At 42.7% G+C, this 24545-nt stretch overlaps 1 long non-coding RNA gene across 1 annotated transcript in view; it reads left to right on the top strand.

Annotated features, from left to right (window-relative positions):
* The first annotated feature begins 4613 nt into the window (after positions 1-4613).
* LOC113914035 overlaps positions 4614-24545 on the top strand; it is a 34644-nt gene continuing 14712 nt past the window's right edge. The window contains exon 1 of the long non-coding RNA XR_003517348.1: positions 4614-4771. This is a non-coding gene — a long non-coding RNA (uncharacterized LOC113914035). The remainder of the gene's footprint in view (positions 4772-24545) is intronic.

Here is a 24545-nt window from a genome sequence, read left to right on the forward strand (position 1 = left end):
TGTATTATTTTATTTCATCATTGCCACAGCTTTGTGACAAAGGCATTATCTCCCCCCATACAATAAATAAACAGGCTTGAAGAATTAAAGGAACATACCCAGTTATGACATAAGAGACAAAAAATGATGCCTGTTTATCAGGAATGTTTTCCCACCATGGCATATGTTGCAATACCAGTCACTTTTATTTATTTATTTTTAAGATTTTTCTATTTATTTTGACAGAGTACAAGCAGAGGGAGCTGCAGAGGGAGAAGCAGGCTCCCCGCCAAACAGGGAGCCCGACTCAGGGCTTGATCCCAGGACCCTGGGATCATGACCTGAGCCGAAGGCAGCCACCCAACCAACCGAGCCACCCAGGCGCCCAATACCAGTCACTTTTAAATAAACTCTATTTTTTAAATTTTTTAAAAAAATTTTATTTGCCTGAGAGTGAGCACACTGGAGAGCAAGAGAGCACAAGCAGGGGGAGCGGCAGGCAGAGGAAGAAGCAAACTCCCTGCTGAGCAGGGAGCCTGATGCAGGACTCGATCATGACCTGAGCCACCCAGGCACCCCAATAAACTACTTTAGAATAGTTTTAGGGGCACCCCTGGGTGGCTCAGTCAGCTGGGCATCTGACTCTTAATTTCAGCTCAGATCAGGATCGTGAGATCAAGCCCTGCATCAGGCTCCACGCTCTGTGGAGTGAGTCTGCTTGAGATTCTTTCCCTCTGCCCCTCCTCTTTCTCTCTCTCCCTCCCCTTCTCTCTCTCTCTCTCTCAATCTCTCACAAATAAATCCTTAAAACAAAAAAGAATAGATTTATAGGGAAAGTACAAAAATAGTAGAGGATTCCTATATATCCACCAACCAGTTTCTTCTATTAACTAGTCCAGATTAATTGGAACAATGTTTATAATTCCATACTTTATTCAGATTTCCTTAGTTTATACCTATTTCTCCTCCTGGATTCCAATTAGGATACCATATTACACTTAGTCATCATGTCTCCTCAGTCCTCTTGGCCGTGACGGTTTCTCAGACTTCCCTTGTTTTTGATGACCTTGACAGTTTAGGGGAGTACTGGTCAGGTATTTTCTAGAATGTTCCTCACTTAGGATCAGTTTTCCCTCACTTGCATGAAGTTTGCTCATGATTAGACTGGGGTCATGTGTTTGGGGAAGAAAAACCACAGAGCTCAAGTGCCATTCTCATCATATCAAGGGTACATGACTTAATCACGGTTGATGTTAACCATGTTCATCTGGCTGAGGTACTCTTTTTCAAGTTTTTCTCTGTAAGGTTATCTTTACCCCCCTGTTCACACTGGATTCTTTGGAAGAAGTCCCTGTGCATAGTCCATCCTTAATGAATAGGAGTTATGTTTCAAGTCCTTGAGGGCAAAGCAGCATGGGCGATTTGTCTCTTCTTTTCCATTTATTCATTCAATAATTTGTTTACATCAGCAGGGATTTATGAATATTTTATAATTTGGGTTATAATTCAATACTTCTTTATTTTGTTACTTCAATGTTTCAGCTTTGGCTATTGAGAGCTATTTTGTTTGGCTCCTATGTTCCTTTGACATATCCCCATTGCTGTGGATTTTGTTGTTGTTTTTGAGCTCTTCTTACTTTCTGGCTCTATAAGAGGCTCAGGCTCATTTTGTATGTTTTCTGCCTGAATACGAAAATGAGCTGTTTTTCCAAGGCACCCTGGTTCCTTTTATTGGAGAATAATATTAGAAACTGAGATCTTGGAGCTAAATGTGCTCACAGCTACTAGGGTGTCATTTCTCAGGCTGGCAGAGCAAGGGAATAAATGTGTATATATTGTATATATACACATACCTACAATATTTCTAAATGTAACCATCTGTAGCTATATTAAGCTAAGCATGAGTTCATACTGATGTCTCCATTCTTATCCATTACCACATGCATTATTCCAGCCTTCTCCCCTTGCTTGTCTATAAACTCCTGCTCCAACAGTGACAAACCTAATGCCAGGCATTTTTCATCTCTTTATTTCATTCTGACTAGCTGATCCAGGGTGATACCCTATGCTCAGGAAAGTCCTAAAGAACCTTCTAATCTCTCACATTGTGGCTTTTTATTGGTCACTTGATTATCTCAGGCTCCTGCTACTTCCTTCCAAACTTGATGATAAACATCTAGGATTTCTCGCATCCAAAGCACAGAAAAATAGAGAGTAACCAATTTAAAGGGCAACAAATCCAGCCTCATATGAGAGAGGTCATTTTCAGGCAAAAATCTGAGGGTTCAAATTCTTTATTACCATTTAAATGGATTCATTCTGAACCTTCAACCTACCTTGTATCCTAATCATGTTTAGGTGAGCTCAAAGACAGTGATTTATCCAATGATCTAGCATTGTTACATCTCTTGCCTCTACTTCCCACAATCTCCGCAGATAGCACCTGGGTTCTGGGGTTCTTGCATTCACTTGATGGCATCATGAAGAGGAGTTAGCTTCTGCTCACCAAACCTGACCTGAGTCTCCTGTTCCCACTCACTGCCAAGGTGATGGTCCCATCTAGCTCTCTTTATTCTCTGGCTCAACTCCCTTTTGGATAATTCTTAGAAAGGCCTTGGCAAAAAGGAGAGATGAAATTATCCACAAGCAAATTGTGAAGTGTGTATCATGCTGCTTGTATAAATTAGGGTTCTTTAGTCAAAGGTATAAGAGAAAATATTTGGAAAATATTAATGTAGCTTTATATCCCCATAACCTGATCCTCTCCTTAGCCAAGTTACTCACCTTACTTGGCAGAAGGTGGGGAATGGGGTTGACAGAAGGGAAATTGGATTCTTAAGGAAGGAATACAAAGAAAGGTGGCAATCAGTTACTGACATTTTAAAACAAGGCAAAATGGGTTTAAAAGTCAACATTTCTTTTGTTCTCATTTTATATACCGGCCTGAAATAGAATTTTCTCCCATGGCATAAATAAGAGGGCCTTAAAACTAGAGGCATTGGGGTGCCTGGGTGGCTCAGTCAGTTAAGCGTCCCACTCTTGATTTCAGCTCAGGTCATGATCTCAAGGTCATGAGATCAAGCTCCACATCAGGCTCCGTGCTGAGGGCAGAGTCTGCTTAAGATTCTCTCTCTCCCTCTCTCTGTCCCCACCCCCACTCATGCTCTCTCTCTCTCTCTCTCTCTCTCTCTCTTTCAATCAAGAAATGGTCTAATCTGTCTCACAGAGGAATAATGTATTTAAAAAAACTAGAAACAGAAAAGAAAGTATACAAAATAGAAGCAAAAGGGAAACCCACCCCTTAAAATCCAAGGCTATTGAAGACAGAAGGTGGGCTGGAAGCAGAGAGAAGAGACGGTCGAAGGGGTGGACAGACCATGCTCTGTTCCTCTCCCTTGGCTGAAACCCTGGCAAGTTGAAGAGAACAATTAGGACACTAATTGCCCCACTCCCTATTTGGAATCCCAGGAGGAGGTCACTTGGTGGGCCAGGCACCCTGATATAGCCATAAGAACTTGGGGATCGGCCACATCAAAGTAAAGCTCAAGATACAGCATGATCAGAAAGGCTCAAGCAAAGCTCATCACTCCTAGGAGGTCTTCTCTTTCTATGGACGTTCCCTCCCAAAGAGAACGTCTTCCATATTGGAAGCCAGGAGCTCCCACTGAGCCCTAAGAAGGAGAAGCAGAGGTAACTGAGTCTGAGAGCCAGCTTTCCAACCCTGAGACCTGTGGTGAGGAGGTGACTCAGTAAAGAAGGATGGGCCCTGCCCCACACCCCAGCCCAGCGCAGCCAGAAGCCAACGGAGGATATGCAGAGGTTCAGTGGAGGTTTTAGAGGAGAGATTGGCAGCCAAGAAGTACTGCAGCCTCTGCCAAGCCTAAAGAAACCAGATTGCAAGTAACACAAGCTTTGACTTCAGACACAAGTGCCCTCAGGGCAAGCGTCCCTATTGTGGACAAGGAACATTGTCATGCAAACCAGAGAGGTCAGAAGATATCTCATAAACCCAAAGAACCCTTTCCTTCCTACTGCCAAGAGGACACAGCCACAGACTCTCTCCCATTCACCTGTGACCCATAAGCTCCAACCAAATTAATCAAGAAGTGTTCTGGAAGTCCGAGGGCAGCTCAGGGAAGTGAAGGAGGAGCTGCAGCAGGAGCCTGGGATGGGAGTGGCGAGCCGACTCCAGCTGGTGGGAATTGAAGAGGGGCAGGCCCTCAAGGAATGAGGGCTACTCTTCCTAGACCCCGAAGGAAGGGAGCTCAAGAGGCCACACAGCAGGTTTTCACAGCTTTCCTCTCAGGAAATGGGAGGCCATTCATTCAATAAATGAATGGTCCAAAAGCAACCGTTCATTCATTCAATAAATATTTATTGAGCTGAGTGGAAAGAAACTGGACTACCAAATTCAATCAGTCATAACCTCAAGAGTTTATAATCCAGAGGGAAGGGCCAGTGGGCAAAGCTGTGTCACCTGCCTGGAGGGCGGAGCATCGTGCTGGGAGCAGAACAGCAGCTGCTGTGAGAATGAGGAAAGAACAATGAATTCTCATTGGCGGCCTTGGGAAAGCCTGCCGTTTGAGCTGTGCCTTGGAAGCATGCTAGTGGAAGAGAAAGGAAGGAGGATACCGGAAAAGGTGGGGAAGCATGAAGAGAAGCACGGAGGAGGGAAAGAGAGTGCAGTGTTAGGGAAATGCCAGGAGCCAGGCTTGGCTGCTATGCAGAACATTTGGTGAAAAGTTGAAGAAGTTGGAAAGAAAGGCCAGAAAGAGAACGTCTTACATGCAAGGTGGGTGAGTGAGTGTGGCTTTCACCCATGGGCATTGGGGAGCTACTTCGTCTTTTAAGACCAGATTTGTATTTTGGACTCTTCACTCTGGTGGCAGTGTGGTGAATGAATTTGGGAAGAAGGAGATGGGAGCCTCTAATCACCATCTTTGGTGAAAAGCACAAAGGACGAAAAGGGCACTGGAATGTCAGAGCCGTTGGAGGGATTTTCCTCAGAAAAGGGCATTGGCAAGTGTCCTCCACCCTCTGCAAGTCTGTTGAAGGGCAGCTCATCAACAGACACAGGATCTCTCTGTTTGCCTTTTCATGGGCTGTAGTATTGTCATTACAGCCCAGCTCTCCCTCACCAGTCTGTCCCCGTCTTGCTGGCTCATACCAATATGCAGACGTGCTGGTATCTTTCATCTCTCAAAATATCTTTTTATTTAAGCATTTTAATTCCAATTTAGTCAACATACAGTGCTGCAGTAGTTTCGGATGTACAATATAGTATTTCCATTCTATAACTGTAGAATTGTACAATATAGTGCCTCAACAATTCTAAAACTATTCTTGATGCCATAGTCTCTGTCCCGCTTCCTTAACAGGAGCTTCTGTCCTTAGGTTTTTCTCACAGTTGTGATGCGGCCCCTGGAGTTCCCTCCATCTTGTCTGCCATCTAAGCAGAAGATGGGGGAGAGCGAGCTGGGTCAGTCCCTTTACAAGAGCTTTTCTATACATAGTCCACTGCCTGCCCCTCGTCAGGTCCTCAGTAACTAAATGTTGGTGGAGTGAATGGTTGGAACAAAAAGGTAAACATACAACATCACATTTCATTTCTCTCCAAACCTTGTAATTTAGGTATTTTTAATCCCCGTTTTAGAGATGAGCAAACTGAGGATCAGAGACTTGAGGCAACTTGTGTAACTAGAGGAGCAGGTATTCACAGCCATGTCGGCCTGTTCTCTCCCTCCACACCAGGCGGCTTCCACATCTCCCCAGGGCATCGGTCACCCCAGTGGGTCATTTTTGCGCTTTATAGTTGACCAGACAGTGAAGAAAACAATACTTGTTGCTTAATATGAGGCAAAGAATTGAAAAGTCATCCCAGAATTCATTTCTTTTTTTTTTTAAAGATTTTTATTTATTTGACAGAGAGAGACAGTGAGAGCAGGAACACAGGGGGAGTGGGAGAGGGAGAAGCAGGCTTCCCGCTGAGCAGGGAGCCCGATGTGGGACTCGATCCCAGGACCCTGGGATCATGACCTGAGCCGAAGGCAGACGCTTAACGACTGAGCCACCCAGGCGCCCGAATTCATTTCTTACCACAGCTAATTGGAACTCATTAAAAAACCTGATTTTGAAGGCAGGAAGAAATCATTTTAATTAGCAGTGAGATAGACTTTTCCTCAGGAACAAGTCCAGAATCTCAATTAGTGCTGAAGGAAGCTTTAATTAGCAAGAAAAATGGCTGTTTCCAATGGAGGATAGAGAATATATTGAAGCTGGTCAGGGTCCTTCACAACTTCTGAAGACATTCTACATCTCCTGAAGATTGTGATTATCTGTGGTAACCAGTTTAACCATAAATATTCCCTGTTACGTTTTTATCCACTTCTTTCATATTGATCTGTGTAAGAAGGTCAGGAAGGGCAAAGTTAGGCTAGAAAGCAATAATTATATGCCTCCCTTTACTTTCACGCTTGCTACCAATTTTATATCCTCGGCACTTCGATTAGTGTGTAATAACTAAGAAGTCTTACTGTTAAGAAACCTTTCTAAATTGTGTTTAATCCAGATATCCCGAACTTCCTTGACCATGGAACTCTTGCTCATAATATGTGTGGTAGCTGGTCTCCAAACTTGGCCACCAACACTTCCTCCTTTCCTGTATGCACATGCTGCCCTCACCGCGCCCCCATCAACAGATTGTCTATTTCCTATCCCCTTGAGTCTAAGCGGCCCTTGTGATTTACTTTGTTGAATGGAATGTGGCAAGAGTGATTGTGGTGTCAGTTCTGGGGCTAGCCCTTGAGAGGCCTGACAGATTCTGCTCCCCGGGAAACTGGCAATATAAAGAAGTCCATCTACATGACTGGAGAGAGAGAGATCCAGGTAGGGGTCCAGTTGGGAAACGACTTTCCCAACTAAGATCTAGCTACTTGGGCCAGATTCCGCTCTCCTGATTCCCTGCCCAGTGCTCTGCCTACAACACATGGTACTACTGATCTGCTTGTCAAAGAACTTGCTGATCTCATGGGTGGTTTAATTCAACACACTGGGGTTTTAAGTCATTGGTGCTTCTTAGTAACTTGAATCGTGTTCAATCTAGACTCATATTTGCAGTTTTATTTACTTGTCTAACTTTTCCCATTAAGTCTCTCCTTATTCCCATGGTTTATATAGAAGCCCCCTCCTCTGCATGGTAACATTTAAACAGTAGTAAAGAACTCACCTTCTGTATTAATCACTCAGAGTTTAAGTCTCAACCCCACTTACTGGTCTAGACAACTTACTGGCTTAGAAAAGTTCATTCAGCTCTCTAGCATTATTTATAGTGACCCCTAAGGAGGCCCTGGCCCAGAGAAAAACCCTTTCCAGCTTTGATGTTCCAAAATTTTATAGACCTCCTCCTTCCCCCAAAAACTCCCTGCCAAAGGGGCCACAGCTTCCAAGAAGCTCCCAGCCCTCCATGGGCTGCACAGGACTCTCCCCAGTGAGGTAACCCCAGTGTGCACGGACTGTGGAAGGGCAGCCTGCAGATTTCCGGGTATAAATGCATGTGATCAGTCTGCCATTTGGATCCAATGCTCTTTATACCAGAGTTGATCTTTAAGGATAAGTAAGTACTCTCCAAGTAAAGGGGATTTGGAGGACAGTATCTCAAGGGTATGAAGTAAGTAAAATCTCTGGTTGCTCAGTGTCCAGAGAGCAGGTTAAAAAAAAAAAAAAATCCACTAACAACCACAGTCTCTTAAAATAACCTTTATAAATGAAAGTTGCCCAATTGGTATCCCAATACCTACATTTTTTTTAGAAAGTAATAAGATTTTTTTTTTTTTTTTCCATCCTGTAGGACTCAAATGCCAGAGTGAAGTACTCTCTAACATTTCTGGTTTGGTATTTGTTTTCAGGGTCGTTTGCCTTTCTTGTTTGAAAGATGTTTTTCTGACTAAACTTGATAGTCCTTTTTTCTGCAATTTCAAAATAACCTGCTAACCTCCATAGGCTTGGTTATTAACTTTCCATTACTATCACCCTAAACTCCATCAGTAGCTTCAACCCACTGTGCTTAAACCTATGAAAACTCCCACCTCACTGCCTTTGCCCATACCACACCCTCCAGCATTTGGTTTCTTTTCTACCCCTCCTCAATCTCTGTACAAGTCCCACGTATCCTTTTTTCTTCCACGTCAACTCTGAATACTCTTAAACCACTTTAAAACATTCTGCCTTGTACTGCTATCCTGATGAAGACCACCAACTTTGTAGTTAGCCTGGGTTTGTATTTCAGGTGCATTTTTTTTTTTTAAGTAGGTTCCAAGCCCAGCATGGAGTCCAATTCAGGGCTCAAACTCAGGACAGGGAGCTCAAGACCTGAGCCGAGATCAAGAGTCAGACACTCAACCAACTGGGTCACCCAGGCACTCCTCAGTTCCAGAATTTATTACGTATGTAACATAGGGCAAGTTACTTAATCTCTCTAAACCTCAAGTTCCTCATTTCTGAAATACAGGTAATAGCACCTGACTCACAAAAATTGTTGTATAATAGATTAAATAAGAAAGTGATCACAAGTGAATGAATCAGGGTCCCAGCAGCAACCACACCGTACAAGTATATTAAGATAAGTCTGGGAGGGGTGCCTGGATGGTGCAGTGGGTTAAGCATCCAACTCCTAGTTTTGGCTCAGGTTCATGAGATCAAGCCCTGAGTCAGGCTCCACACTCAGCCTGCAGTCTGCTTCAGGCTCTCTCTCCCACTCTCTCTCTCCCCCTCCCTCCCTCCCTCTCTCTCTAAAACAAATAAATAAACCTTTAAAAAAAATAATTCTGGGAGATGAGGGCAGAGCAGGGAGTAGTATGTTGGTGCCAGCTCATAAGCAGTAAAAGTTGCATTTTTCAGGAACTTTTTGCAAGTCAGTTGTTAAACATGGCCATTATTAACAAAATTGTATAAATTTAAATAAATTATATTTAGAACAAAGGTAATAAATACTTAAAGTCCATCGCTTCCTAATTATGTTATTATATTTTATCATAAATGCTCTTGCAGATATTTAACATCTATTATATCTGTGTGGTAGGAATATTATATAATGTATGCTATGGTGGATCTTTTCCCAACTTCATGCCCAATGACATCCCATGTGTACTCTGAAATCAGCCCTGGTGGGAATATTTACACCATGGAAATTGGCAGATGCTACAAATTGGCGCTTTCTCCCCCTACTTCCCCTGCCCCAGAGACCTGGTTGTTAAAATATTTACCAGCAGGAGCATGTGTAGGGAACTCATAAGGAGTCTTTACCCAATAGCCACTATCACCACTAGACCCAAAAAGACAATGAGAATAAGCATTTACCCAGATTCTGGAAAAAGGAAGTTGTGAAGAGAGGTGCACTTCAACAGGTACTATGACCTCTTTGGTTAGGGAATACCACCAACCCGAAGTGATACTGGAAGAAGAGAGCCAGAGGCGTAAATCTCTGGCCTCACTCTCCTCCTCCCTTCTGCTTCACTCTCCCACCTCCTTCCAATGAGGGCCAACCAGATCTCAGGTGGCAAAGGAGCCCAAATAGGTTAGTCTCCTGGAGCAGAGAGTGGGGTAGAGGAGAGACTAGGTTAAATGGAAGAACAAATGGGGAATATCCTATCTGGTAAAACAGTGCTGTATCTGGTACATAACAGAGGCTCAGTTAATATTCTCTATTATTGTTAGTTCAACTCAATAAAACTTAAGTGTTATGCTGAATATCCTTCCCTCAAGGAGTCCAGAGTCCAGTGGAGAGCTATATAAATAATTTGCACATCAATGTGCAGTGTACTATTATTAATGGAGGCAGATAGTCTGGCTCTCCCTCTAGATGACAAACCCCAGAGAGCCGAAACTGTGATCAATAATCAATAAATATCTGTTGAATGGACGTATTCTCATTTCCCTTACATGCCCAGTACAATTACAGAATTTTTAAAAAGGAAGAAGGTAAGAAGGGAGCTCATAATTTCTGAGTGCCTCTGTGTACCAAGCACTCTCCATAGATTATTTCATCACCAAAATAAAAGAATGTAAAACAGTATGTTAAAATCGAAGTTTTGACTGAGGAGCCAAGATGATAAATATCAGATACAAAATAGTGCTAGACCCACCATGAGGAGGAAGTTTCAAAATTGGCGGCCAAGTAATGGTTAGACAACTCGCTCATATCAAATACCAGGTTGTTGAAGGAGAGGCAAGATTTTGAATACTGATTTTGTGAGGATCTTGAAGTCAATGACGTGCTGGGAGCCCCCTCCATGGGGACAGAGAGGGAATGTTCTTGCTCTCTCAACTCAAGCTTAATAAGGAGTGCTTAAGGATGTAGTCATACCTCCAAAGCTTTCTCCTCTGGAGTTTGGAAACCACAGGGATTTGGCATTTGAGTCCCACCCAGGGAATCAAGCAGCCAAGAGAAATGGGCTAATAGACTCCTTCAGTAGCAGAGCTGGTAAAGCTGGAGCTTTTAAGATCAGATCCAATTCTCTTGAGATTTTTGATGAGTGTGGAGTTCTTATGTACCAGGTGGCAACCATATAGAAGATGCCACTGGGGAGGCATTCACATGTGGAGGTTCTCAACAAGGAGACCATCCTAGTGGGTACGAAGGGCCCCACGAAACTAGTCTGTTGGAGTATACCACTAAAGAATCAGAAGCTGCGGTTGCAGAGTCTGAGAAACAGGGCTGCACAGGAGAGCCTTCAAAGATACCCACGAAATGGCCACAAGAGAAAGAATCAGTAATCACACCCTGGCAACTCAGAGATGCCAAAGAAACAGCTGTACCCACCATGTTCCCTTTTCCTATTATCCCCTCTCCTGCTGCATCTGACCCAGGAGGGGACCAAAATAGATGCCAGAGGAAAAGGGAAATGGTGAAGAGAAATAGAAAGGCCAGTGGGGTGCCTGGAGGCTCAGTCAGTTAAGCGTCTGCCTTCAGGTCAGGTCATGATCCCAGGGTCCTGGCACGGAGCCCCCCGTGTCTCACCGCTCCCTGCTCAGCAGGAATTCTGCTCCTCCCTCTGCCCGGTCCCCCACTCATGCGCATGCGCTCTCTCACTCTCTCCCTCTCAAATCTAAGAAAAAGAAAAAAGAAACAGGCCAAACAGCTACCTCAACTTCAGACTGATTGCAAGTAGAGGAGAAGATTTAACTTAAGTTCATGGAATAGATTATTATCTAGGACTGGTCCTTTTTAATTACCAAATAGAGATTGTGTTTTTTGGCTTAAAGTGAACTTCAGACTTTCTATTGTCTAAAAGTAAGCATAACATTTATAAAATCTGAGCAGATTTCATCCAGCAGAAAGCTAAGCATATCATCTACTGAATAAATTTTAAAGGAACCATGGAAAACAAAATTAAGTTATATCTGATTATATGCCACATGTCATGTTTGCTGGATTTAAGGATTATGGGAGGTATAACTATCCCCATTTAAAAGTAAACAAAGGAAAGCTCAAACAAGGTCAGAGCCCAAATCAGACAACCTATAAGTGGTAGGACCAGAATTCAAAACAATTCTGACCCAAAAGTCATTGTTCCTTGCTTCTACATTAATTATCTTGCCTCCTGATCCTGGAATGTTAAGAGCTGTAAATGATGATTATTTCAGATTAGCTAACCTTACTTTCTCATGTTAAATAATGAAAAGTTTGCATTAATGCTTATTATATAACTGGCATAGTGCTAAACATTTCATATGTATTTTCTCCTTTAATCCTTACAACATCGCACCCCCCCCCCCGAAATACAGGCGATCTCTATTATGCAAATGAGGAAATTGAGATCCAGAACAGTTAAGTATTCTCAAGTTCATACAGCTAGTAAGTGGCAGAATGAAGATTTGAACCCTGGTTATCTGATTCCACACCCCATAGCCACTATGCTCTAAGAGACAGAAAGAGAAATTAACTCTTTCTAAGATTATACCAGAAATGAGCCAAATAGAACCTGGGTCTTCTAACTCTTAAGCCATCGCTACTTCCACTACAAAACCTACAAGAGAGTAGAAGAAGGGAATTATAAACAACTATTAATGCATGCTGGTGCATGGTCTGACAGCAATGGGAAATTTTCTCTCATGGATGTTTGAACAATGGAACAAAACAATTATCAAGATGATAAAATGAGATGAGATAGGAATTTGGCCCCAGCTTTTTAAGCATGTGAATAGGCCAAACTTGCGTATTAATGTTACACTGACAATTTTATTACCTTTCTTCTGGGGTACCTGAGAGGATCAAAGTAGCCAGCCTCAAACCTCACCTGCTTTTGGACCCTTCTTATCTGACTGGTAATGGACTTCTTTGCCACTCCTTATTTGCTTCTGTGGTATTTATAAAATTTCATGGTTCACTTCTAGCAAAATGTTGTGAAGAAACAGTCCATGCTACTAAAAGTAATTTCAAAATAACTCAAGTCTTTTCCTTGTAAATCTCAAACTCCATGAAAGGAACACAAAGTCAGAGCCTTTCTTAAATCCCCTTTCATTCTCTCCTACCCACTGCCTCCCGTCTGGCAGCTGATCCTTCTATGTCTTGTAACACTTCCCTCCAGTTCCAATTGGCCTCCTTGCCACATACTTCTTATGACTCTCTCTTCCCTTTTCCTCCAGATTCTCCATTAAAAAGGGCAAGTAGAACCTGCTCAAGGGGGAGGTGACCAATTGGGAGCTCTCATACTCTCATAGATGCATCTCATCACAGGAAGTGATGGAGTGACCAGAGCTCCTACCCAGTTTGGCCAATAGGTGAAGGCAGCAGGTATGTTGAATAGCAGTTCTTAGCAGATACTGTTAAATAGGAATGCTTATGTTTCCCTTGGAGTTGCCTAGTTGAGAGACTACAGACTCATGTTGCACATCAGGAGAGAGTCTCCAGGAAGGTGAAGGGAGGGCAGGCGGGTGGGGGTGTGGAGTCAGGGAGGCTGAAGTCAGGCCTGGCTACCAGCAGAGCCAAGCAGGATTACTACTCTGGTGGTAACTCACCCCCTCCTGTGTGTGTCTGTTGTGTTAAACCTTTAGCCTCCTTTCCCCCCTTCTGAGAACAAAGAGGTTCGAATTTCATTTCTGAAAACATAATAGGGGAGAACTAACAGGTCTAGCCAGGGAACGGAGAATAAATCTTTTGAACAGTGGCCCTCCAAATGTTGGATGCAAAATTACATATACAGCCACTCAAAATGGTGTTTTTGACCAGCATTGAGCAACATGGGGAAATGCTCACAGCAAAATGAGCAGGATACAAATTGTGTAGAATGTTACAGTACAGTCCTACTTGCTTAAAGAGCATGTACCTGGGAAAAAAAATTAGTCATGTTTATCTCTGGAGCTAAATGATTTATTTTTATTCCTCCTTGCATTTCCTTACATATTATTACTTTAAGTAAAAGATTTACAAATTAAGAAAAATAAGTACAACATAACCCAGAGAGTGAGCTGGTGTCTGGTGGCCCACAGGAGCTCAAGGACCTCACCATTCAGACTCACCTATGCCCTCAACTGCTCCCCAGGCTCCTGAAGCTTCACCACGGGGTCCTCACCAGCTCACCCTATTCCCATCCTCTGTTACGACCAGCACTTGTTCCCACAGTCCTAACTCTGCCAACACTCTGACTTCCAAGGAAGATTCAGACATTGGGGGTGGTTGTAACACGCAGCAGCTATGCAGAGGGCAAGGCAAGGGTAGGGAGGAAAACCAAGTGACTGTACTTGTTTTATGTAACAAATGATGTTCTAGGTCACACCTGCCTCTGTAAGGAGGTAGAGCACAGCATCTGGAGAAGCCTCCTCAGACATACACTCAAGGGCATCTCTGCGCAAAGCTAAATCCGGCTGCTGCATCTCCGTGGAAACAAATATAGTCTTTATCTTAAAGCCTCTTTTTAATGAAGGGCAATTTGTGGGCAACATGATCATCTTCAATATGCCCATAAAAGTTTCCAGAAAACAAGGCTGGCGCCAGGAGAACTTGGGGACTGTAGTTTGGAGGCTTAGGGCCTGATTTTCTCAGCTCACTAGATAGCCCTCTCTCTCTTGTATGAACTCAAACAAATAAGCTCATAAGAGACTGATGGGTGACAAGAAAGCCAACTCATTGATTGTAAGTTAAAATAACATTAAATATAGAGTTATGACCATATAACCCAGCAATTCCACTTCTAGGTATATGCCCAAGACAATTGAAAACACGTGTCCACACTAAAACATGTACATGAATGTTTATAGAAGCATTATTCACCATAGTCCAAAAGGAAAAACAAATCAACTGATGAATGGATTAATAAATGTGATCTATCTATACGATGGAATATTAGGTGATAAAAAGGAATGAAGTGCTGATTTTATGCTACAACATGGATAAACGTCAAAAAATTTATTCTAAGTGAAAGAAGCCAGACACAAAAGTTCACATTAAATGATTCCATTTATGTGAAATGTCCAGAATGGGCAGATTCACAGAGACAGAAAGGAGATTCGTGGTTGTCGGGGGCTGGAAGGAGGGAAAAATTGGGAATGACCTGTAACAGATACAGCCTTGCTTTGTGGGTTGGTAGAAATGTTGTAGAATTGGATAGTGGTGATGAAAATGATGGCTGCATAGGGCGCCTGGGTGGTTCTGTCAGTTAAATGTCTCCCTTCGACTCAGGTCATGATCCCAGGGTCCTGGAATTGAGCCCAGCCCCTCGGTCTCCGTGCTCAACAAGGACCCTGCTTCTCCCTCTCCCCTCTGCTCCTGCCCCCTGCTCATGCTATCTCTCTCTCTCAAATAAATAAAATCTTAAAAAGAAAATGATGTCTACTTAGAGGACAAGATCATCAGACTAGCTCACTCCCCAGGCCCACAAATGTGAACTGAATCATAATGAGAATATGTGATAAGCATGGATTTTGAGCAAGACAGTATTTGGTTTAAATACTTTGTAGTAACTGATCTGATCTCTGGGTGTGGTCCTGCCTACCACTCAGATAGAGCTACTTGGTGGGTACATAGGTGCCCATGGCTCACGCCCTCAGCCATCTGGATAGATACCAGCTTGAACCGAAGGATCAATTCTGGACCATTCCTGTTTCCACTTGTTGATGTTTCTAATGTATCCCAGCCTGGGCTGGGATTGTTCAGGTGTCAAGCATGACAGAATCTGCAGATAATGTCATTCTTCTCTGCATCAAACAGGGATGGGGTGGGCAGAACCAACAGAAAGGAGGTGTTAAAATATAATTCTTACAGCCATCCAGCTGGAAACTGATGGCCAGTCTGGGGCCTGAGACCCCCATTCCATGTAGACAACCTTCAATGGACACTCATGGTCCATCTGGAACCATTCTAAGTTTTTGGACTCTTGTCATGAACAGCCAAAGCTTCTGCATGAGCATCTGGCAGAGTTAGGGGCAGCCTCCTGGAGGGTAGAGTGGAGAAATAACCATCATGTGGCCTGGTACTCTCACTGCACAATTAGCCCAGTGAACCATTTATTTGTTGACTTTGGGCTGGTTGATGAAGAAGGATGAACCGAGAAAGATCCACTGGGATGGCTATAAAGGCAGTTTTCTCTCTGAGCAGTGGATCTGTTCTTTTAATACAACTGTGATTTCAAGCAAAGGTCTCTGACCCAACTGGAGGTATCAGCAGCAATCGATACATTAAGAAGCTAAGCCAAAGTCTACTGTATGACATTCTCCTTTAGATACCCCTTCTCACTTTGGGGAACCCAACTTCCCAGTTTTCCTGCCTTCTTTTTGAAAATTTAAAACTTACAGAAATAGTAGCTGTTGGTTTAGATGCCTCTCTTGCAAAGGGCTGTCATGCTTATGAGGTTTGTATTATCCCTGCATAATTCATGTTCCCTGCCCTCTAGCTGCACACCCACCATACTGCCTCTTTCCATCCTCCTGATATCTGGGCCTCTTTCAACAAAGGATTTCTACAGAATTAACTACATCTGCATGGCCTTTGAGGGATTTTTAAAGTTTTACTTTTTTTTTCTTATCAATTAAGGAAATAGATTTCTTAAACTCTAAGAAAAAATATTTTTATCCTTCCCTTTTAAATAATGATGAAAACTTCCCTAAAAACTTAACATTGCCACCAGAGCCAATCACAAGTAGAGATAAAGAAATGTTTTAAAGTGTCATTTCTCCAACCCACTTCTATGCCTCTGTTCCCATCTCTGTTAACTGGTGGCAAGTTAGGAAACTTAATTTTGTCCTAAAAAAGCTAACAGCCACAATGGAGTAGTCAGGGTATTATTTTAGGCCAGTTAAAGAGAATTAAAACATCATATATATTTTATAATTGAATCCCTGTCTGTACTAAATTATTTTCTACAATCACTTCTCAATTCAGGCCCCACTTGCATCACCATAACAACTTACATCCCATAGTAATCAGGATAATTAGATGAATGACAGCAGGAGTAGCTAGTTTACTATTTGTACTTTGAGATTTTTTTTTTCCAGGTGGGAGGAGTGGGGTTATCAGTTAAATACATACCATCTCATTTTATGACCTACATGCTAACTCGTTTAGGCTTAGAAATTTTAGAGCTATTTACCCACTTTCAACTTCAGTCACTGACATGACTCGATGTATGTCCCTCCTTCAATCACCCAACGTCTCCACATCAAAGATACGGAAGGAGTAAAGGTTTTCAGCACAGCCTTGGGTATGTCAACCTGCAAATAATGAGCCACAATGAGAGACAATTTGAGATCAAAGAATTGCAATCCAGGGAGCATAGATTCAGGTAAATACTCATAGTGTTCCTCCTTATAGGGTGAAAACAAGGGTTTTTACGAGGAAAAGAAAGGGAGCAGTTACATGAGTTGAAGGAAAGGAAAAGTTTTTCTGTGGGTGTTAATACATTTTCAATGGGTGTTAACAACCTAAGCTACCCTAGGTAGCTAACTGCTGATTTTATCTTCAGAAAGTCCATTAACTATCAGTCCTGTGATCAGGATGTCCTCCTGCTGACCTCTCAAACCTCGGCTTAAAACAGTCTCTGCTGTGCACAGTGCAAAAGTTTTGGCCCAGTTCAAACAAAGATGAATAGGATGCTCTCTCTAGTATGGCCACTCAGACTCCATTTTAAAATGTCTCCAGTCATGTCAATTTTTCACACCTGGTACTCTTTCCATGTTCTGACAACAGCTTGAATGTTTTTCTATGTTTGACTCCATTGGAATTCTAATGAGCTGTTTACTTAATTACCTCTCCTCCTTGACTGAAATAGCCAGGAGGGCAGGAGCCATATCTTATTTTTTGTTTTAGTTTTTATGCCTAGAATAGAGAAGGTGCTCAGTAATTTATTGCATGGAACAGAGAAATTACTGGATTTAAAAGTCGTGGGTTCCAAGAAGGGCAGACATAACTCAAGTTAAAAGTAACTGAACTGGTCACATTGTTTGCAGGAATTAGGCACAAATTACCTGTGCATGGACTAGCTAACTAGCCCAAGCCATTCGAGGGCATAGTGAAGCAACCACAGTCATTTTTCCCTAAACTTTTTTATTACAAAAAATTCATACATAAAACCCAAACAGTAGTATAATGAACATCTTTATACATATATATGAGCTAAGTAACAAAATGTTGACAACTGTTGCTATATCTAGCCATATTTCCTTTCTATTAGTAAAGATTCTAGATGTTTTAAAATAGCTGTCATTTAATAAAAAGAGTCTTTATAGATAATCTAAAACAAAGCTGTCAAAAGGTCATTCCATGGGCGCCTGGGTAGGTCGGTTGGTTGGGTGTCCAACTCTTGATTTAGGTTCGGGTTGGGGTCTCAGTGTCCTGGGATCGAGCTGTGCCTGGGGCTCCGAGCTCAGTGGGGAGTCTGGGATTCTCTCTCCCTCTGCCCCTCCCCGCTCCCCCCCCACCCCCCATGCTCTTGCTCGCTCTCAATAAAATCTTCAAAAAAAAAAAAAAGTCATTCCATTGCCCATCCAAAGTGAAAACCGGATCCTGGTTAGAAGTTTTCAAGGCCGTTTGTGATCTGGATCTTATTAATTTCTTTTTTGGGTTTATCTATTGCTGCCCCTCTGCTTGTATACTCTTCTCCAGCCAGGCTAATGGCTTTAAATTCTAGAATCACTATCTAGGTTTCTCTCTCCTTCCTCTGGGTCTTTGTGCATGCTGTTCACTTTACTTGGTACCTTTTACCTTCATCCACCTTCATTTGTTTTATTTGTACTTTACTTCTGGACTTAAACATCTTCCCCTCCCTCCGGGTATTCCAGACAACTTCAGGCTGCTTGGGAGCTTCCACCATTGTTCCCCTGGTACTTCTCTCAGAGCTCTTAAAACATGGTGTGTCCTAATAAAAAAGAATTTGGTTTCTGCACCCCACCCCCCCTTTCCTGGCATGTGACTCCTAAAACCCTTGGAATCTCCAAAGTGATAATTACCTGTCTGTATACTAATGAGATGGCTGGAGGCTCCCAGAAAGCTTCAGTATAGGGCCTCGTTTTTTGTTTTTTTTTTTTAGATTTTATTTATTTATTTGAGAGAGAGAGAATGAGAGATAGAGAGCACGAGAGGGAAGAGGGTCAGAGGGAGAAGCAGACTCCCTACTGAGCAGGGAGCCCGATGCAGAACTCGATCCTGGGACTCCAGGATCATGACCTGAGCCGAAGGCAGTCGCTTAACCAACTGAGCCACCCAGGCACCCGGGGATAGGGCCTTGTTGCCAGGCAAATGAACCAGGTGTTGAGAGGGCCTGACCTCTGTGGTGGGGAAAAGCACTAGAGGTTGAATCTGTCACTAAGGGCGGATTTAATCATGCTTACAGAATGAAGCCTCCATACAAAACCTTAACTGAAAGTGTTCAGAATGCTTCTGGGATTGGTAAACAAGTGGAGATGTTAGAAGGGTGGGGTGACCAGAGAGGGCACGGAGGCTCCTCACCCCTTCCCACACACCTTGCCTGGGCATCTTTTTCATTTGGCTATTCCTGAGTTGTATGCTTTTATTAAAAAAAACAAAAAGTAACAAAACTGGCAATCTGGTAAGTAAACTTTCCTGCGTTCTATAAGCTGTTCTAGCAAATTATCAAATCTAAGGAGGGGTTGTGGGAACCTCCAATATATAACCAGCCAGTCAGAAGTACAGGTGACAAACTTGGGATTTGGAACTGGTATTGAGGGGGGTGGGGAAGCCTTGTGAGACTGAGCCCTTAACCTGTGGGATATGACCCTAACTGCAGGTGTATCACATCGGAATGGAATTAAATTGTAGGATGCCCAGTCAGTATCCAGTGAGAATGGGAAAATAGATTGATCTGGAAATCCGTACATCCAGTGTCAAAAATGTTGAAAGTAGAGGAAAAACAGAAGTTTTCCATTAACTGGTCAGTAGAAGGAGCAGGGGAGGTTTTTTTCCCTTCACGTGGCCTATGTCTTTCTTGATTAGACCCAACTTAGATAATAAAGACTGTATGTCATCGATCTCTGCATCTTCCATATCTAGACAGGGCTGTCCACATAGTAGGTGCTCAATGAATATTTGTTGTAAGAATAAATTCATGAAGAAACAATAGACTTGGCATTATAGAACCTGAGCAACTGAATGTCATTGGCAAAACGTTCCCTCTTTTGGCCTTAGCTTCCCCATTTGTGCTGCATGATCTTTAATGTTCCTTCCAGACCTCAAGCACCATTATCCCACAGTGTAGAAGGGAGTAGCTTCTAGATCCACCAAATGCCAAGCAGTTCCTATGGCAGCCACAGGTTCCATTAGCCCCAATCTGCAGATTTCACCCTGAAGGCAGGAGGCTCTAGGAGATTCCGGAGGCCCTCCCTTCTCCCAGAGGCCTCTCCTCAGAGGCAGATGATATGATCTGTCTTCACCTCTTAGCTGACTCTTTCCTCCTGGGTCTGTTTCTGAGGCCCCCAGAGATTTAACAGATAGTTGCTATAGAAAGAGCACCCCACGCTGGCGGCCTTTTCCCTCTCTGTGCCCACCGCTCCCAATATGCTCCCAATAACCATTAACTCCTGGTGCATGTGAGGCAGAGTCCTCATAAAAGCTGACTCGAAGGGGGACACCAAGAAGTCACATTCAGTGTAACATACAGCATTTATAGGGTGCGGATTTTCATGTCAACCAAGGGGGGTGATTGCTGTCATCCCTATTTCACAGATGAGGGAACCGAAGCTTAGCTCAGAGAATTACAAGGATTTCCTGAGGTCACAAAGTTAGAACGAGAGGAGTGATTCAAAGCCAAGTTTGATTGGAAGTCCTGTGCTCTTAACCACTAGTGGTTACTGCCTCACAGTCAAGTAGGTACCAGTGAGACCTTACTTAGCACTATAAGCTTGGAGAAAATGGGATTCCTGGAAACAACCAGGTATCAGGGCCTCAATGGCAGTCCAAGCTCTCAACTCTGAAAGAGAATTTAAGGTTGTCCAGAGCTGGTGTCAGTGTCCAACTGACTGCATAAGGCACACCCTGAGGATATACCAGGCCGTGGCAGAATGCAAGGTGACAGGATTGTGAGGACAACCACAGCCTCCCACAACCTACTTCTCACCTTTAGTTCGTTTAATTTTCCCAAGGACCTATGAGAGGCAGGTTATTATGCCCATTTTACAGATAGAGACACTGAGGCTCAAAAGGTGACTTGTCCAAAGCTAAGTAGCAAGGAAATAGTTGAAAGAGGTTTTTCTAGATCTTCTGATTATAATTCCAGTGTCCCAAGCACTAAAATTTTACTCAGTCTGTTCGAAGGTGGGATCCTCCACACTGGGAAGGCACTTTGAGACTAAAAAATGAAGCAAGCGACTCCATATTGTTCACACAGAGTTTTATTCAGGGTTACTTACTGACAGTGGGACATTGGGCAGGTGGTGATCCAGGTGTGATGCAGCCATTCTCCCCAAAGTCTAGACCTTAATCTACAGCTTTTATAGGACAAGGGGCATTGCAGTGAGGTCGAAAAGTAGTCCCCTAGAGTGGTATCATCTGTGTGCCAGAGAGAAGGTCAGAATAAGCCTTCCTGCGTTCTGGTCAGGGCTCAGAACATGTGACCCGGAAAGAGGTCGTTGCTCAGACATGAACAAGAGAGAGGGCCAGAGATGCAGTCTGTGTTGTCAGTGCTCCCATACATTCCTAGTCACAGAAGACATGGTCAGCATAGAGGATAATGACAACAGCCACCATTTATCGAGAACAATGTGTCCAAGAGGCTGGAAAGTTAAGGGCTCTCCTAAGGTTAAATATTCTCTCCCATTCTCACAACAATCCCATAGAGTAGATATGACTGTCCCACTTTACAGATTGGGAAACTGAGGACAGATGAAGTATAATATTGTGATTTGTAATAAGAAATATATATTTGGTCTTTGTTTCTGGCACAAAGGTCTTAAAACCCTTGATATTTCCTGAGTGATGAGAACAATAAAGATGTCTTTTGTTATGTTCACAAGGTGAGTTTTGGACTTACATCTGAGGATGGGGGCTGGTTGCCAGGAGGACCAACCATGTCATTAGGGAGTTGGAACTTCCAGTCCCACCCTCTGATCTCTGGGGAGGGAAGAGAGGCTTGAGATTGAGTTCAGTCACCAATGGCCACTGGTTTAATCGATCATGTTTATGTAATAAAAACTCCAAAAAAACCCAAAATGACAGGGAAGCTCCAGAGAGCTTCCAGGTTGGTGAACATGTGGAGATTTGCAGGAGCATGGTGCCCGAAGATCTGCACCCTTCCCCCATACGTTGCCCTTTGCATCTCTTCCATTTGGCTATTTATTTGTATCCTTTAATATCTTCTGTAATCATTAGTGAGTAAACAGATTTCCTGAGTTCCATGAGGCACTCTAACAAATTAATCCAACCCAAAGAGGGGTTTTTGGAAAGTTGTGATTTATAGCCAGTTGGTCAGAAGTACAGGTAACAACCTGGTTTTGTGACTGGCATCTGAAGTGGAGGGTGGTTTATGGGACTGAGCCCTTAACCTGTGGAATCTGATGCTATCTGCAAGAAGATAGTATCAGAATTGAGTGGAACTGTAGAACACCCAGCAGGTGTTGGAGAATTGTTTGTTGGTGTGAGAAACACACACACGCACACATACACATGAATGGGTGCTCAGAGTCTTTTATGAAGGGATTTATCTAAGATCATATAGAAAGTAACTGGTAGCAGCTGATTTCAACTCAGGTGTAACTCCTGATTTTATATATATATACACATATATAATAATTATATAATATATATATTATATATAATAAATATATAATATAAATTATATAATATTTATAATCTCCTCCATAGGAAACCCAGGTCTGTAAAGAACTGGCAAAAATTTATTTTCTCTCCACCTTGTTCACACTGAGAGATTCCTTGATTTAGCAAGCCCTCCCATCTATATCAGTGGTTTGGCTGCATATGACCCAAAATAATAATAGCTTAATCATTGGACGTTAGTTTTTGTTTTTGTTTTTTTACTTAAGAAGGTCCCAGAGATAGGCAGCCCAGGGCTGGCATGGCAATTTCAGAATGATCAGGAACCCACGTCCCAACCAGCTCTCTCCTCTGCCACTCTTAAGGTGTATTCCTTCATCCTCAGAGCCCAAGCAGTTGCCGGAGTTCCAGTCACTGTGCCCAAGTTCCAAACAATGAGAAGGAGGAAGGGATGGAGAATAATGTACTCCTTCCATTAAGAAACTTTCTGGAATTACTATTAGATAACATACCCATTTATGTATCCCTGGCCAGACTTAGTCCTGCCAAGCTGCCACACTTAGCTGCTAGGGAGGCTGGCAACCATGTCATTCAACAGGACATTCTGTTCCTGAAGAGGAAGGGCAACATGGACTAACAGTGCTGGTCATACCAGCCTGCAAGACTCAACATTATTTTCATCTCCTCCTTGAAGCCCTTCTGACCACCAAAGCCCAGTGTAATCTCATCCTTCTCTGATCCCTCAGCACGCTTCTTAATATGGCTTTGAATATGCCCTGTATTGACTTCTGTATTTTTTATGCACCCGCTATTATGTCAGATGCGAAAGGTAGAGGGATGATGGTGGGACAGATATGTTTGGGTCATAAAAAATGGATATAGGTATGGATATGATTAAATCTAGATGTAGATATAAATAAAGATATAAATACAAACTTTCAACAGGTAGCACAGTTGTTTAGAAAAAGCATGGACTTTGGAGTAGAACAGATGCCAAGTTCAAACCCTATCTTTACCCGTAATTTCAGTACAGATTTGCACATTAATGAAGCCTCAATTTTCTAATCTATAAAACAAAAAACATAATCAGACCTACCTAAGAAAATTGTGATGGCTTACAAAGATCATGTAAAGGACTTAACACTATGCCAGGCACATAGTAAGTACTCATTAAATAGTCGCCACTTTTATTCTCTTTCATTCCTCACAATGGCCCTATGAGACTGATCATCCTCAATCTTTTAAAAGAGGAAACTGAGGCTGGGAGAAGTTAAAGGACTTGCCTAAGGTAATAGTGCTAGTGGTGCTACTTCTGAAACTTGGACTCAGACCTGACCTCAGATCCTGAGCTCTTAGTTCAAGACCGCTGTCTCCTGCCTCTTTCCCCGCCTGGCACATCTAGTACGTAACAGGCTTTCTAGTATTGTCTGCTGTAACAAATGCAAATAAATCAGCTGTCATTCTGTCTTTTGCTTTAAGGCCTTGTAGGCTGTTAGCTCCACTGCACACTGAAATACAGGGAAAAATATTTTTAATTTCCAGGATAAAGATCATTTTCATATGAAATCCATATACGGTGGAAAATCTGATTAGAAAGATTTTATTTAGAAAGAAATTAGCTCAAGGCAGCCTTTTTGACTAGCAGAGGAATAATGAGGAAAAGCAGATGCATCTGAGTAAAACATGGAGCGGCTCTCCCTTGGAGATAAAATTTAGCATTCCAAGTGGCGTACTTCATTTGCTGCAGGTACAAAACTATTTGAGTGTCTTTCTCACTATGAATCAAGATATTTTCATAAGCAGTAACTCAATTTGGAGACATAATTGCCCTTGGGAAGGGAAGATTCAGTACACCCGCATTCACATTTCTAAAAATTAAGAGATAGGCTCAGTCTGTCGTAACTGAAAACCAAAGCAGGAGGGCACACGTATGGTTCCTGGTGAGGGACGATGGCGGTGGGGAGCAGACCACTCCTCTAAGTGGAGTCCTTCTTCACGTGAATAGGCATGGATTCCATGTCAAAACCCCTGGGCTCTAGTTCCAGACCTTGCTGTGTGAATAGGTATCTTTCTATGCAAGCCACTTTCCCTCTTTGCATTTCAGTTGTGATTCCATAAAATGAGGGATTTGCTCTTTCTGGCCATTTGGATCTCTTCTAGCTGAAACTATATTTGATAAACCTGGGATTAATTCTGGCCATTTACAGGGGATTAAGTAAGGCACATTAAATGTCACAGGTCATTTGCTAATTTGTTTTGTCTGCTGAACTTGTTTGTTTTAAGACATTTTTCCTTGATGTTTTTTCTTCTTTAAGGGGGTGATCTTAGGATTTACACGGTGGATAGAGTATTGCAT

This window comes from Zalophus californianus, chromosome 11 (assembly GCF_009762305.2).
Source record: "Zalophus californianus isolate mZalCal1 chromosome 11, mZalCal1.pri.v2, whole genome shotgun sequence".
NCBI classification, from domain to species: Eukaryota; Metazoa; Chordata; class Mammalia; order Carnivora; family Otariidae; genus Zalophus; species Zalophus californianus.